At 38.9% G+C, this 13,670-nt stretch overlaps 1 long non-coding RNA gene across 3 annotated transcripts; it reads left to right on the top strand.

Moving 5' to 3' along the window:
- The first annotated feature begins 3,398 nt into the window (after window positions 1–3,398).
- LOC112532170 lies at window positions 3,399–12,350 on the top strand. Of its 3 annotated transcripts, XR_005859101.1 has the most exons (5): window positions 3,399–4,335; window positions 4,966–5,183; window positions 5,607–8,814; window positions 8,889–9,109; window positions 11,791–12,350. It is a non-coding gene; the product is annotated as an uncharacterized LOC112532170 (long non-coding RNA). The 3 variants fall into 3 exon arrangements; XR_005859100.1 differs by having other exon boundaries at window positions 8,889–12,350; XR_003074594.2 differs by lacking the exon at window positions 4,966–5,183 and having other exon boundaries at window positions 8,889–12,350.
- Window positions 12,351–13,670: the final 1,320 nt, after the last annotated feature.

The following is a 13,670-nucleotide window of genomic DNA, read 5'->3' as shown; positions in this document are numbered from 1 at the left end:
GACCCCCCAGTGGCCGTGTTCAGGAACAGTCCCTGGTCCATGCTAATCCAAGCATGATACAAGCATATCTCGTCTCTTGCAAGGACAGATAGTAAATTCTTAGAAGGGTCAAATAAAAGCAGAAAGCATTTTGAGGATATTTCCCCTGGTGAACTTGCCCAGAGTCTGGTAATCAGTGGTTTAGGGAAGAGAATGGATGCTGTATCTACTTTATGCTTGAGTCCTAAACAGTCCTGATGTCACCAAACATAATACAATTAAATACTGTCTTCCATCACATACTTTCTGTCATAACTGAAAAAGTGTTTTCACTATCATTGAGATCTACTGGCAAGGTGCTGCCTTTGCTATCTGTCCTTCTGTGACATCTACTCACATTTCTGTCCTACATGATCCAAACATTTTCCCTGGCAGAGCTGCTGTCCAAACTGCCACCACAGCTTGTCAAGATTTCTGGATTATGTTTGTCCAGAAAGTCTAGCTGCACCACCACTCAATTCTATTCAATGAGCTGCTGTAAACACTTTCCTCCCCCCCGCCCCCCCCCCCCCACCCCCCAGACTATTGTTCCTATTCCAACACTTGATTTTAATTTGAGCTGCTCCAGTTAGCCCAGATACAGATATTTCCTTCCCTATAACACAGTACGCACACTGGACCACCTAGGGAATGTGGGAGTTTTGCTCATAACAATGTAAAAGCCAAATGAAGAAAGAGCATCACTGAGTTTGGAGGCCTACTGCCACTATATTTACATACTTTAATTCCCTGTATAGTGGAAAGTAACATACAGGCACTTCAATCTGTATGCAACAGCTGGGATAACCTCTTTCTTTTAATATCTTCTTAGAAACAAGACTTCTTGATTTGCTCTGTTTATTTTTAGCTGGCCATCAAATACCCTCTACTCTTCAGTAAGAAGGAATAATGTGTCTACAAAATGACACTGTTGACTTTAGCAGATGTGCTGCTTTGCACTTGGTCCAGAAATGGCATTTCTCACATTCAAGAGAAATCGGTTCATATAATGAATTTGTGATGCTTTATATTTTACATAATTGAATGTGACAATGCCATTTGATATGGACAATTAATCTAGTATTTGTGAGCAAAGTACAATTAACTCTATAGACACTGTGCCATTTTGGAATTTGCTTTCAGTGAGTTGAATAACATTGCATAACTAAAAATGCAATTGAAAATTTATCTTTAATTTAGTTATAGCCTTTGAAATTAATCTTTTTTAAAAGAACCAGATTAAAAACAGGATATTCAAAACAGGATGATTTCAGCTATGCTGCATATTCAAAACTTCCAAGTTGTTAGGCTGTTTCAGTGACAGATATTGTAAAGACATAATACAACCAACAAACAATGGATTTTGTGACTTCATAGGTAAACAGTTTTCTTTGGAAGATTCTGGGTAAATGAACCTCTTGTTATAGATTCTGTGCCACCTATTCTCTGTATATCAAACATTTCTGTGAACTTACTGGATGATGGGGCTCAGACTGTGCACACTTGGCAATTTCATGATCTTTATGGACTTTCTCTGTGGCCTAGAAGGTAAATGGTTTACTCAGATGTGAATACTTACGTTTCATGTGTCCACAGATCGGAAGCAGAACCTTTTCCCTTCTATTCTTTTTTTCTGTGTGCTTGCTGAGTGTTCAGATTGCAACTTCTTTTGACAGCTGCTAGGAACATCTGGAACATTTTCAACATATTTAAAAGTAAGAGAAAAACTATGATATGTAATGAAGGGAAAATTTATATCAGACCATCAGAAATGTGCACCACGTTGAACTAATTCCATAGGATGTAGAAGATCCAGGTGCCATTGCTGACTTTGCATCTGACCTACTTGGTAATGTGGGTCCACTTCCTATAGTGCTCTGCGTTTCTGTTTGCCTGTAAATTAAAGAGAGATGATACAATTTCTAAAAGCTTTGTGCTTCTTGAATGTCAGTGACATATAAGAGCTGAGTAAAATTATTTAATGCTTAAAGTAATGAAGAGAGATCTTGATTCAAATTACTGCTGGTTCTTCTGAGCTCCAGAGAAATAAATACTGAGGAAGTGAAAGAAAATTATGTTATAAATGTTTTAGGAAAAAATAATTAGAAAATCCTCAAATAAGAAAGAGAACAGAGGTTGTTATATTACTCCAATGAAATTATTCACGAAGTCAGGTAAAAAAAAAATTAGCTCATGCTGCTTTTCCATTAGAGAAATGGTGTCCAATTTTATTTACTGCAATAGTGATAGAAATGTACTGCAGAAATGGCATTCCAGTCCTAACTACTTGTGATAACAGCTATGAGTGTTCAGTGCACAGCCTGCATTTTCACACATCTGCATCTACAAAATCAGATGCAAGTTTTTGCCCAGTAAGCTCATAATATGTAGATCATATTTGATTGTTTGATTATGAGTAATTCTTGATGACAGGACTCTCAGATAAGATGGGTTTGTATTTAACTAGAGGTAACTAATCAATGATCAAATATTTGAGATTCCACATAATAAAATGTAATAAACGAAAGAGTCGAGACACCCTAGCAAAACATTTTAAATTCTTTTTAGCATTAGGATCTCCAGTAAGTTCAAGTATCCAAAAGATATCCAAAAACTCGATTCTCTGTGAAACACAGGAGTGATTTTAGCTGATGGAATAAGTGATACTCAGTTCTCACTGATGAGTTATTGGACCAGTTCTTTATACCCAGAATAGTTCTGTCCCTCTTTTGTCACTCTCATAATTTCATGTGCCAAACTGAGTAGCAAATAGTTGGACTTCTTTAATGATCCAATCATAGAATCACAGAATGGCCTGGGTTGAAAAGGACCACAATGCTCATCTCGTCCCAAACCCCTGCTATGTGCAGGGTCGCCAACCAGCAGCCCAGGCTGCCCAGAGCCACATCCAGCCTGGCCTTGAATGCCTGCAGGGATGGGGCATCCACAGCCTCCTTGGGCAACCTGTTCAGTGCGTCACCACCCTCTGGGTGAAAAACTTCCTCCTCATATCCAACCTAAACCTCCCCTGTCTCAGTTTAAAACCATTCCCCCTTGTCCTATCACTATCCACCCTCATAAACAGTTGTTAAAGAATCTTCTTTAATGACTCGATCTTGACGATCTTGACTCGATCTTTAATGACTCTTGATCTTGAAGGTCTTTTCCAACCAGAAAGATTCTATGATTCTATGATTCTACGATATGCTCTTCAGAGAGAAATGCTTTATTTTCTCAACCTAAAGATGTTAAGCATTTTTCAGGTTGATTTTTAAGTTGCTGTGTGCATATGAGAACTTGAAGAGAGGTGTTGCCTATTTATTCATGCATTTATGAGTGATGTCCAGAACTATTACTTGAAGATTAGGAATTATCTCTTTTAAATCAGTGTTCTTTTGGCTTAATTAATATTTGATAATGCTAAATAATAAGAATGAGACTTTGGTATAGTTTCTCGAGTGGGATGGTAGCGGGTTTTTATAATTTGACAATTTTACATAATTCATATATATTAATATTATAATTTGATGGTGAACAGCAAGGTGGAGATAAAATGATGTGTGAAGTGTAAACAGAGGTAAAATGTCACATTTGTAAACAACCACATTTTGTTTTGATTACAAAAATAACACGTTTGTAAAATGTAAAATGTTTTTTCAAGGAACATTTGGATGTTGTGTTGAGGGACATGGTTTAGTGAGAACCATTGGTGATGGGTGAATGGTTGGACTGGATCATGCTGTCGGTCTTTTCCAACCTTGGTGATTCTATGATTCTATGTGATCCTTGACAAAATATGGAATGGTAGTGATGGGCATTTTGTCCTATTTGCAACAAAGCCTTTCAGCACACTCATAATTTTAAACACGTGAAGAATCCTACTGATATCCGAGCACCTTCCTCACTATTTAACATCATATATGTTTGAGTGTTTTGAAGGAAAGATTATTTCCAGTTTATGGACATACACAGCTGAACTGTACAGGGGAAGTCACTTGGACAGGATGAAAGTAAAATAACTAAAGAATTTATTGTGGAATGAAATGTACTGGAATATCAGAATAAGGGAAGTAAATTTTACAACTGTCATGGAATTGAGGCTGCTTACGAAAGTCTAAAAAAATATTACATTTGGAACACAGTCATCTTTTTCTTTAATTGCATACCAGGAAGAGTTTTGCTGAAAATGAGCCAGCTATTGACACGCTCCTTCAGCAAGCTGTGGCAGCTTTACGACTTTATTTTCTTTTACAGCACAACACATAAAAAGAAAACAGATACATTTACTCCTCTCCAGTGCTTGCCAGAAACACTAAGGTAAATATGCACCTTTGAACAAGGGGCGCAGCTATAAGCATGTGGGATGATACAGATCACAGTTGGACTATGGGGCATATTTATACCAGAAAATAAAAGGTTTGTCCTGCTGGACTGTTCAAATGGCAGCATGGAGGTGACAGCCTGACTGTGGAATTAAGACAATTTAGTAGTGGTATGGTGTAATATAGCACTGTTTAACATTACATGGTGGGGATGTGTCCATTCTTGTCATAATTCGAGTAAGGGACAAGCTCTGCTTGGTTTATGAGGGCTTGAGGGAATACCAACATCTAAAACAAGACAGTGGGTGGGAAGGAAGGTGTGTCTGTAGTTTGCTTTGAGTTTCGAACTGCTCCAGCCTGCTAGAAATAGGCAAAACATTTCATTACTTTCCCTGTACTGAGTCTGTTTTTCCCATGATGCATGGTCTCCTTGTCTTTTTATCAACCCATAAGCTATTTCCCATCATAAGCATATTCCCATCATTTTTCCCTGTTCCTTTCAGGAGGATGAGTGGAAGAATTGTGTACTGGATTTTAGTTATCCATCAGTGTGAAATCACCACATGTGAAGTCTAGTAGTATTTGAAATGGCCTGGTTCAACTGGAGTTATGTGCTTTTTTCCAGCTTTTCATCCCCTCTGGGGACTACAGACTTGGAAGTGCCATGCCAGTGTTTCTGAAGAACCCTTCAGATTTCACGCCTTGTCTTCAGTTATTTCTACCAATCACCTATCTCCTACTGTACTTCTCTGATCTTGCCTCTTGTAATACTTATTTGCTCATTTAAAACTGTAAGAAATCTTCTGTGACAGCTCCTGCTTTAGAATTACAGCATTACATCCTGTAAGTGGAACTAGGGCATGCATGGAGCCTGCTAATTTTTTAAGCTTATTAAGACACCAAGGCATTACATTATTAAATAAATGCCTTACAAACAAAACACACGAGAGTATAATAAATTACAATAAACTTACACTTAAATATAATCTGCTTAAAAATGCACATCTTAAAATTTAAAATATATGTAGCTTTGAAGAGTAACGATTTTTTTTTCTTTTTTTCCCCATTATATCCTAGTTAATTGAAAAAGGGATGATATACTTGAAAGACTTCACCAAACATGCTTTAGATATGGACATAAGTGAGATTTTCCCACTACTGAAGCCAGTTGCATTTCCATAGGAAATTTCTATAGAAGTCTGAAAGCCACACTATTGTATCAATTGAAATTTACAGTTAACTCATTTGCTTTTGCTCTTTCCCCAGTATGCCTCTCCATGTGAAGGAGAAACAGAAAGAATTAGCAGAATACAAGAGGGATGTGAAGAACACAGGTGGATGTAAACCTGCTCCACTATTGCTTTGGACCCCTTAGTCCTTCAGCACTGCTGAAAATGAAAGATGTGACCCAACGTAGAAAGGTTATCTTCTAGCAATAACAATGCAGATGTCCTAAGCTGCTACTTTATTGAGGACTCTTTTGTATTGGCATTTGTTCATTATCACACCAGTTAGGAACACAATATAACACATGAATATCTAGTGCAGATGTTGAAATAATGTGTATTCTGTCCCATCCTATGCTGTTTCCTCCATCTGCATCATATATGCAGAATAAAGATTGCATTTGAGTGTCTGCTTTTATCTCTATTACTTCCACAGCTGAAATCTATATATTTTGCATGGATTGTATACAGTCTGAGCAATTAATTTCCCTTTTTAACTTGATTTACTGTGCAACCTGCCCACTACCTCTGTGTCCCGAGAGATTTCCAGAGGGATATTCTATCCCTGGGGATACAAGGAGAGTATTTCCATTTCAGGAAGAAGTTTAATAAGTGTCTTCCTCATGTCCAGGAAATTCTACCTCCATTTAAGTCAATATAAAATATGCATTCACTCCTACATGGCCAGAACTTTACTTTTCACCATTAGCAAAGCGAAGACATCTCACTCAGCATGTCTGCCGCTTCATCCTGCTTATTTTCTTCAATGTCAGGGTAAGGGAAACCAGGTTATATTCAAACAGGCAATCTTTGACTGGAATGAACGTACAGGTCTTATTCCCAAAATCAGTTAGCCACAAATTTGTAAAACTTCAGTAAAGGTTCTAGAGATAGCAATGGTAGCTGGTGCCCCAGTTCTTTATTACAGCACATGTGTATGTGCACATGATTTGGTGTGAGGCAGCATTAGAGTTTGGCTTTGGGCTTTGGTTTGCAGAAAACCCTTGTACTGCAGGAAAAAATCTGCACTTGGTGCTTAACTTTGCATTTTTACTGTTCAGAGAAGCTTTTAGCTGCTCTCCGAGTGCACCACTGAGACATATTGCTGATAAAAATGCTCTTTAACTTTCCTGTTGATACATAATAGAAAGATGCAGTTTCCAAAGGATTCATTGTACTGTGAAAATGGTGGCACTGTGAAAGGTAGGTGAGTAAGGTCTCCCCAGCTGCCTGCTTTACTTCTCCTGTCCTGGTAGTCATCCTACCAAGACCTGGTAGTCTTTCCCAACCTTTGGCCTTTTTGCAACTTCACCTCTCTGGTATAAGCACTTCCTTCTTTGCTTTTTTGAAGGAATTACTTAAAACTCAAAATATTTTTCATGTGATTTTTGGGTATCTAATGATGAGGATGGTATTTTAAATTACCCAGATTGGTGCTTGGTTCTGTAGGCTGAAATAATTAAAAAGCTCACGATGTATTTAAGTATCCACTGTTCCATATCATGTTCCCTGTTCTGCACAGGCTCTATTCCAGCAGGCTTCACTTTGCTTCTTAAAACAGTTTTCTGGGTACAGTTTTGATGGGACCATAAGGACTTCTGGTATTCCCCTGGTGGATATGAATCTTCATAGGCCACACTGAGTTTAAAGCTGACTAATCTCACTTTGCTTGCAAAATGAGCAAAAAGATGTGAACTGTCACATATATAGGCTGTACAGAAAGAAGATTTATAAAGCCTCGAGTGTCAAAACATTGAGATTAATCTAACTCAGCTTCAACTATCTAAAAGCCAGCTGGTCCAATCTAGGTGATGGAGAGAGGAAGGCACTTGAACAGGGGTTATTGATGTCGTAGAAGGTAAAGATCTGAGATAGGTCTTGTTATTGTCTTCTCAAATGGAGGGTCACTTGCTAAGACTACTCAGGTATTTCAGCTAGGTATTTAAGTTTGAGTCCAGTGAAAGTAAAGGGAAACCTCATGCAAAACAGCCATGTCCCTGTTCACTGTAGGGGAGTTGAACTAGATGACCTTTGAGGGTCCACTCCAACTCAAAACATTCTATGATTCTATTTCATAGCTGACCTCTGGCTAGTTGCCAGAAGAGTATGCTGGGAAATATCCTATAAAATGGGAAATATGAGGCAGAGAGTTCAGAAGAAGCCGAACGGTCAGAAGGAAAGCAAACTGAGGTTACAAGCAGTATAACCGAGCTTTTACGATCTGCATGCATATAGCTTGAGTTTGCAGAAACAGGCTGCGAACGTGAACTAATCCCATCTTTCTTCTGTGCTCTCCTGACACGTTAATAAATGGTCTCTTTTGGAGCTGCTATTTGCTTTGATGGAGGTTATCACTCTTTCAGTACAGAAGAAATGATTATATGTCTTCTACCATATGTTGTTATTGCATATTACTACAGATAACCACCCATCCACATGAATAAGGCTAAAGACTGTGAACAGGACTCTGAAGGTAAAGCTAACACCCAAATTAGCCAACCTTTGATTCAGTGAGATGAGCACAGCTTTCTTTCTCCACAGGTAAACTCTTGAAACTTGCTTGTCCCTTGCAAGCCCTTGATCCTGTCTAAAATCTCCCTAGAGCGAAGACAAGCTGAATTATATCGGAATTAAAGGGAACAACCTTCTCTAAGCAGGAAACATTGTGCTAAAGGCTCTTGCAGAGTCATCAGGAGGATCATAGAATGACTGAGGCTGAAAATGACTTCTGTCTCCATCTGGTCCAACGCCATTACTCAGTCAAGGACACCCAGAGCTGGTTGCTCAGGATTGTGTCCAGACAGTGCTAGAAGATCTCAAACAAGGGAGACTCCACAACCACTCCGAAGAGAAGATGCTCTGAAAACACGGGCTGGTGATCTATGACTCACATGGATTGGGCTTTTCCCAGCCAAACTCTGCAATCTATGTGAGATCTCTCAATTAGCGGTGTGGCTGTCTTTACTCAGCAGTGCTTCATGATCTCAGACATGGGCTCTACATAAGAGCAGTGAGGAAGAAAAGCACTTTAGAGCATGGTTCAGCTTGCTTCAAGTGTGATTTACTCTCTGGAAGTACCTCAGTGTCCCCACTGACATGGAGCTGAAGAAAACTGCTTCCTCCTGAAGTTTCTCATTTCAGTGTCTACAGTGGCATATGACAAAGACTGGTAAAGGTGTCACCTTGTCTGGCAGTATGATCCAATGTCTCATCACTGTCTGTGCTGGGAAGTGGTGTCCAATTTCAAGGTACAATTTGTCGAGCTTTCCTTTTCCCCCAGCAAAACACAGAATGTCCCCTTTACCAACTCTGTCTTTTTCAGGTGTGCCTACAAGAAGTGATCGAGTTACCTCCTAAACCCATCAGTGAACTAAGTAATCTCAGTGCTATCGTGTGATCAGAGCCTTACATTCTCTGAGGCTCAGTAGCATTTATTTCAAAACCAGAAAAAAGATTTGGCTTAATTTCAAGAGTAATTTGGAGATCTGTCAAACAATGGTGCCCATCCTTCTCCAACAGAACACAGGACCTTTTTCACTGACTGTAAGTAGAACAAATTTAGACTGTGTTGTTTAAAGACCCCGAAGATGAAAAATGCTGCTGTGCAGCTCAGCATCTATTATTGTTTTAAAGCACAGACCATGAGAAATGTTCACAGCTTGTCCAAAGCCAACATCCTGACTCAAACAATTGTTCAGAATGAATTCTGAGGCAAGAAAGTTTGGCTATAGTCATCTGTGCTTTACATTCATCTTAACTCCTGAGATGAGGAGCTGAGGAACTGCAGCATCATCTTTCTGTTCCAAATTTTTGCATAACAGTGAGTAAACTCCAATCTTCTCCAGCCTCACTGACCTGACTAGTTGAGGAATTGATCAAGATAGCCTTGTTTTCTTCTCTTTTACAACTTCCATCAATACTAATCACGTCACGCAAACTTTAAATACTGTTCTTGATTGAAAACTGCTAAATACCAGGTGTTAAGATTTTATTTATCTTCTTCCTGGTCTGCACACTGGCCAACTTTTATCACATCTAAAGTAGTTTTTCAGTCTGTTGCTAAATGTGGTTGAACAATCGCTCTTATTTCCAAGTCTTTGATATTAAAGGTTATTAGCTTTCATTATGGGTGGGGATCTTCCCTGATAAATTTAGATGTCTAAAAGCAGACATGTAATGTAGACAAGACACATAAGCTTTTTAAAGACTGAGAGATGGGCATCTCTAGGAAGTGTTTCCCATATTGAGCTAGTCAGCCAGCACTTCTCTTTGAGTGCACCTCCTAATTTGCCCTTGTCACCTACCACAAATTTACCATTTTCACTCTCCAGAAGTTCAGTTCTGACCCGTGTATAAGAGTTCTTATTGTTCAAAGCCATATCTGACAACAACTATAATCCTGAATGGACTCACGACTGATAAAAAAAATCCTACTGCTGCATGGTGATGCTATAAGGTGAGATTTGTGCTGAACTGGGATATGGCATAGCATAGGACAGTGATTTCTGTATACATGCAAGAGAAACCCATTCCAGACACTGCATCTGTTATTTTCAGAAACTGAAATAGAAAGAGGTTGGAACTGACTTTGAGGATTTCAAAGCAAATTCAAGAAGAGATGCTAGAAGTAACTGTGTGGCTCTCGGAACAGATTTAAGAGTTAGACAGGAAGTTACAGCCTTTAAATGAAAGGACCATGAATTCAGTTTTTATGAACAATAAGGAACTGAGCCAAATAAGAGAGCAGAATGTCTCTGCATTTCTTAAAATGACTTTGCAGAATTGATAATCCAATAAATACATAGCCCAATTCACTGACCTCCCAGGTCCTTATCTGCTGATCTAGGAAACCAAACGTCTTTCCTTGTATTTCTGGAACAGAATGAATGTGTTCCGTGCTGAAGCCAGAAGTATGAAATCTGTGTTGCTGAGACTTAACATTAAGATATTAAGACAGTAAGTAGTGACATTGCTGACCTGACAGTTCCAGTGTAAGGTAATTGTTCTGATCTTGTATCTATCAATTATATTTAACAATTCAGTGGAATTTTATGCCCATGGCAGGCTCCAACGTTAGCTAAGGTAACAACAGTTCTTATTTTCATGTAAATTCAATTATCTTTTTGTTTGCTGATTCAGAAGCGAACTTAATATTGCTCACTGGGGACAAACCAAAGATATGAAGATAGCTGTCTACTGTTTGAGTGTAAGATCTGATGCACTAAAGGTTGTTACTGCAAAGGATTTCCCCACTATATCTTGCCTACAAGTCTTAAACAGCACTGAAACATTCATGTTGTAGAAGAAGCTCCTTGTTCTGACAAGCTAAAAAGGGGACAATTTTCTTCTAAACAAAACAATCTTTGATAGTGCCATACAAAACACACTTTGATAGTGTCTGGTTGCTATTCCCAGTAGAACCTAGATCAAATTAATTCACATACATTATGGATTCATTAAGGGATTAGATGGCTGGGGAGGAGGAATATGCAGGATTTGCTATGAAATAACTCAAACACATACACGTTCTTCCACTGTTATAAACAGAGGACAACAACTTTGAAGCATCCAGAGGGGAATTTCATCTGCCTGAATTAGGGGATTTAACTTGAACAGGTTACCACTATGGAGATGTCAAAGTCAGCCAAGGTTTATGTCCCTCCATTTGCTTTGCCATTGCTTAATGCATCCCAGCTCTTTGAAGTTCAGACAGTTTCATGTCATGTGTACCATAACATGCACACTACCTCTGCTTGTGCCTTGCAGCCCCTCTCTAATGCAGAGGATACAAAACCCACACTTGACTGATTCCACTGAGCTCAAATAACTTGGAATGTGTTTCTATGAGATGTGGTTTAGTAGCTTAGTGGGTAGTACTGGTGAGAGGAGGACAGTTGGACTGGATGATCTTGTAAGTCCTTTCTAACTTTGTGATCCTATGTGCCTATGATACAGTGTGTAACAGACCTGGGAATTGGAAGAGCATATGTGCTTGTGTTTTAATGCTATTTATCAAGTCAGCCTTTTGTAGATCTTTCAGTTCAACTGATGACAATGACAGTCAGCTACTATTCTAAATCTCATTCCTGTAATACCTGATTTTCTTGAAACACACTTTGAGGAAGATACACCAACATCTTAAAAAATACATTCAGCGAGCAAAGATGAGAGGTTGTCATTGCTCATACAAGTGTTATTTTAATTTGTCTCTCACCTTTCCTCAGAAATCTCACCTGCTTCTGCTGATATGTTCCAGCAAAGCTGCCAGCAAATGCCAAGCAACAGGCAAGTGGAAAGAGTGTACGTTGTGAAGAAACATCTAAGATGAAGTGAGTGGGAAATGCCAACCCCATGCACTGAAATGGGGGGTTCCAGCTGTTCTCGACAGTGAACGGGCTCATTGCCTGGCTCCAGCCTCTATTTTTGATTGCACATCACAAGGTGAATGGAAGTACACTGAACAGCCTCAGAAGCAATAGCACAGCTGTGTTCCTAAGCACTCAGTCTTGTGAGTTAAATAATCCTTTTGAAAAGGGGAAAAAAAAAGAAAACGTGAATTGAAGGTTGAAAGATTTAAAAATACAAATTCTGATATATTACAGACCTGCTCCGTTATTACTTGCTGCAAGCAATAAATTCTTCCTTTGGAACTCTGCTCCTCCTGCAGAGGTTAAATCGGATCTGGAAATTGGAATTGAAGTATTTGGGTTTGTTGCTGACAAAACCATGGGAATTGTAAGAAGTGAATAGAAGGTTTAATGCGAAAAGTTCAATAAACTGGAAAAAAAAAACATACATTGGATGAGATTTATTAAGAATGTTTTGTTTGGTTTGCAGCAAAATTTTCACTTGTATTTCGTATGGTGTGGGCAATTGGATGTGAACAAAACGGGGACCTGGCAGAGTGACAGCATGGGGGGGTTTCCCAATCTGTAGCAGCAGCCAACTTCTTTTTACATAGAAATATCCTGCATTCACACTGAAAGTGGTTCCTTTGGATGCAACAGTTGCAGGGCTGATTTAAAGCATTGGATGTGCTCTTCTATGCCCTTTACAGCACTGGGTGTCACCAGCTGTGTCCTTATTCCCTTGCAGGGCCCTTGAGGACGGTGGTGTATTGGCCATAGAAATATCAGCCTTGCCGGCCATAGAAATCCAGACATCCCTTCTTTCCAAAGCATTTGTTTTGTTTCTCTGAAGCCCGTCTTGGTGTGTTTGGTCAGATGCTAAAACAAAGTGGAGATGGCCATGCTGGGAGGGGTGACATTTGTACCTCGAGGTGGAAATGTCATATCTAATGGAGCTTTGCAGTGAAAGAGGGGAGCAGTCAGTACAGTCCTTCCACTTGAATGCATTCTCCTCCTGATTATTACTTACCATATTTAGACTATTACTTACCTTATTCATTACCTTTATTGGGAAAAATCTGAAAGTGTCCCACAGGAAACCTTCCAGAACTCACAGTTTCTGTTACAGGAATATTTATGGCTTAATAACACAGTACTTTAAAAATTAACTACTAAAACAACCCCAGAGGCAGCAGTTAAAATATACTTAAAACGTCCTTCAAGAATCTGCACACAGTAATCACAAACAGAAGAGTTCAATTTAAAAGTAGGGTTTATATGCATAATATCTTGGAATGAACACAAAACAAGCAGACAGGTGAAATAAATGTTAAAAAAAAAAAGTGCAGTGTATTTCATGTTAAACATCATTTCTTGCAGAAGCCTATGTTAAAAGCATCTTGTAACAACCTGTCAGTGAAGTGAATACATTCTTTGGCAGTTCCAAAATCCTATGGCAATCCTGAAGCTGGGTGCTCTCTGCTAACAGTAAGTCAATGTGTTGCTTAATGCTTTGTAATAGAAGTCATGGAGACCTGTAGATATACCCATATATATTTGCTATATATAGATATTTCTTATATATCTATCAGCCTAGAAACATTATCCGCTTCTAAAAGTAGCACTGTGGAACTTACAGGCAAACACTGCATAAAAACCACCTGTTCCAGCTGAGACAGACCACAGAGATGGAGAGTTCTTTTCATTCAGACAAGCTTTGGATTGCCACTTCTCGGAGGAGAAGAGGCTATTACAAT

This window comes from Gallus gallus, chromosome 3 (genome assembly GCF_016699485.2).
Source record: "Gallus gallus isolate bGalGal1 chromosome 3, bGalGal1.mat.broiler.GRCg7b, whole genome shotgun sequence".
NCBI lineage: Eukaryota > Metazoa > Chordata > Aves > Galliformes > Phasianidae > Gallus > Gallus gallus.
Note: the sequence above shows the minus strand (reverse complement) of the source record. Positions and strands in the feature narration are given on the sequence as shown.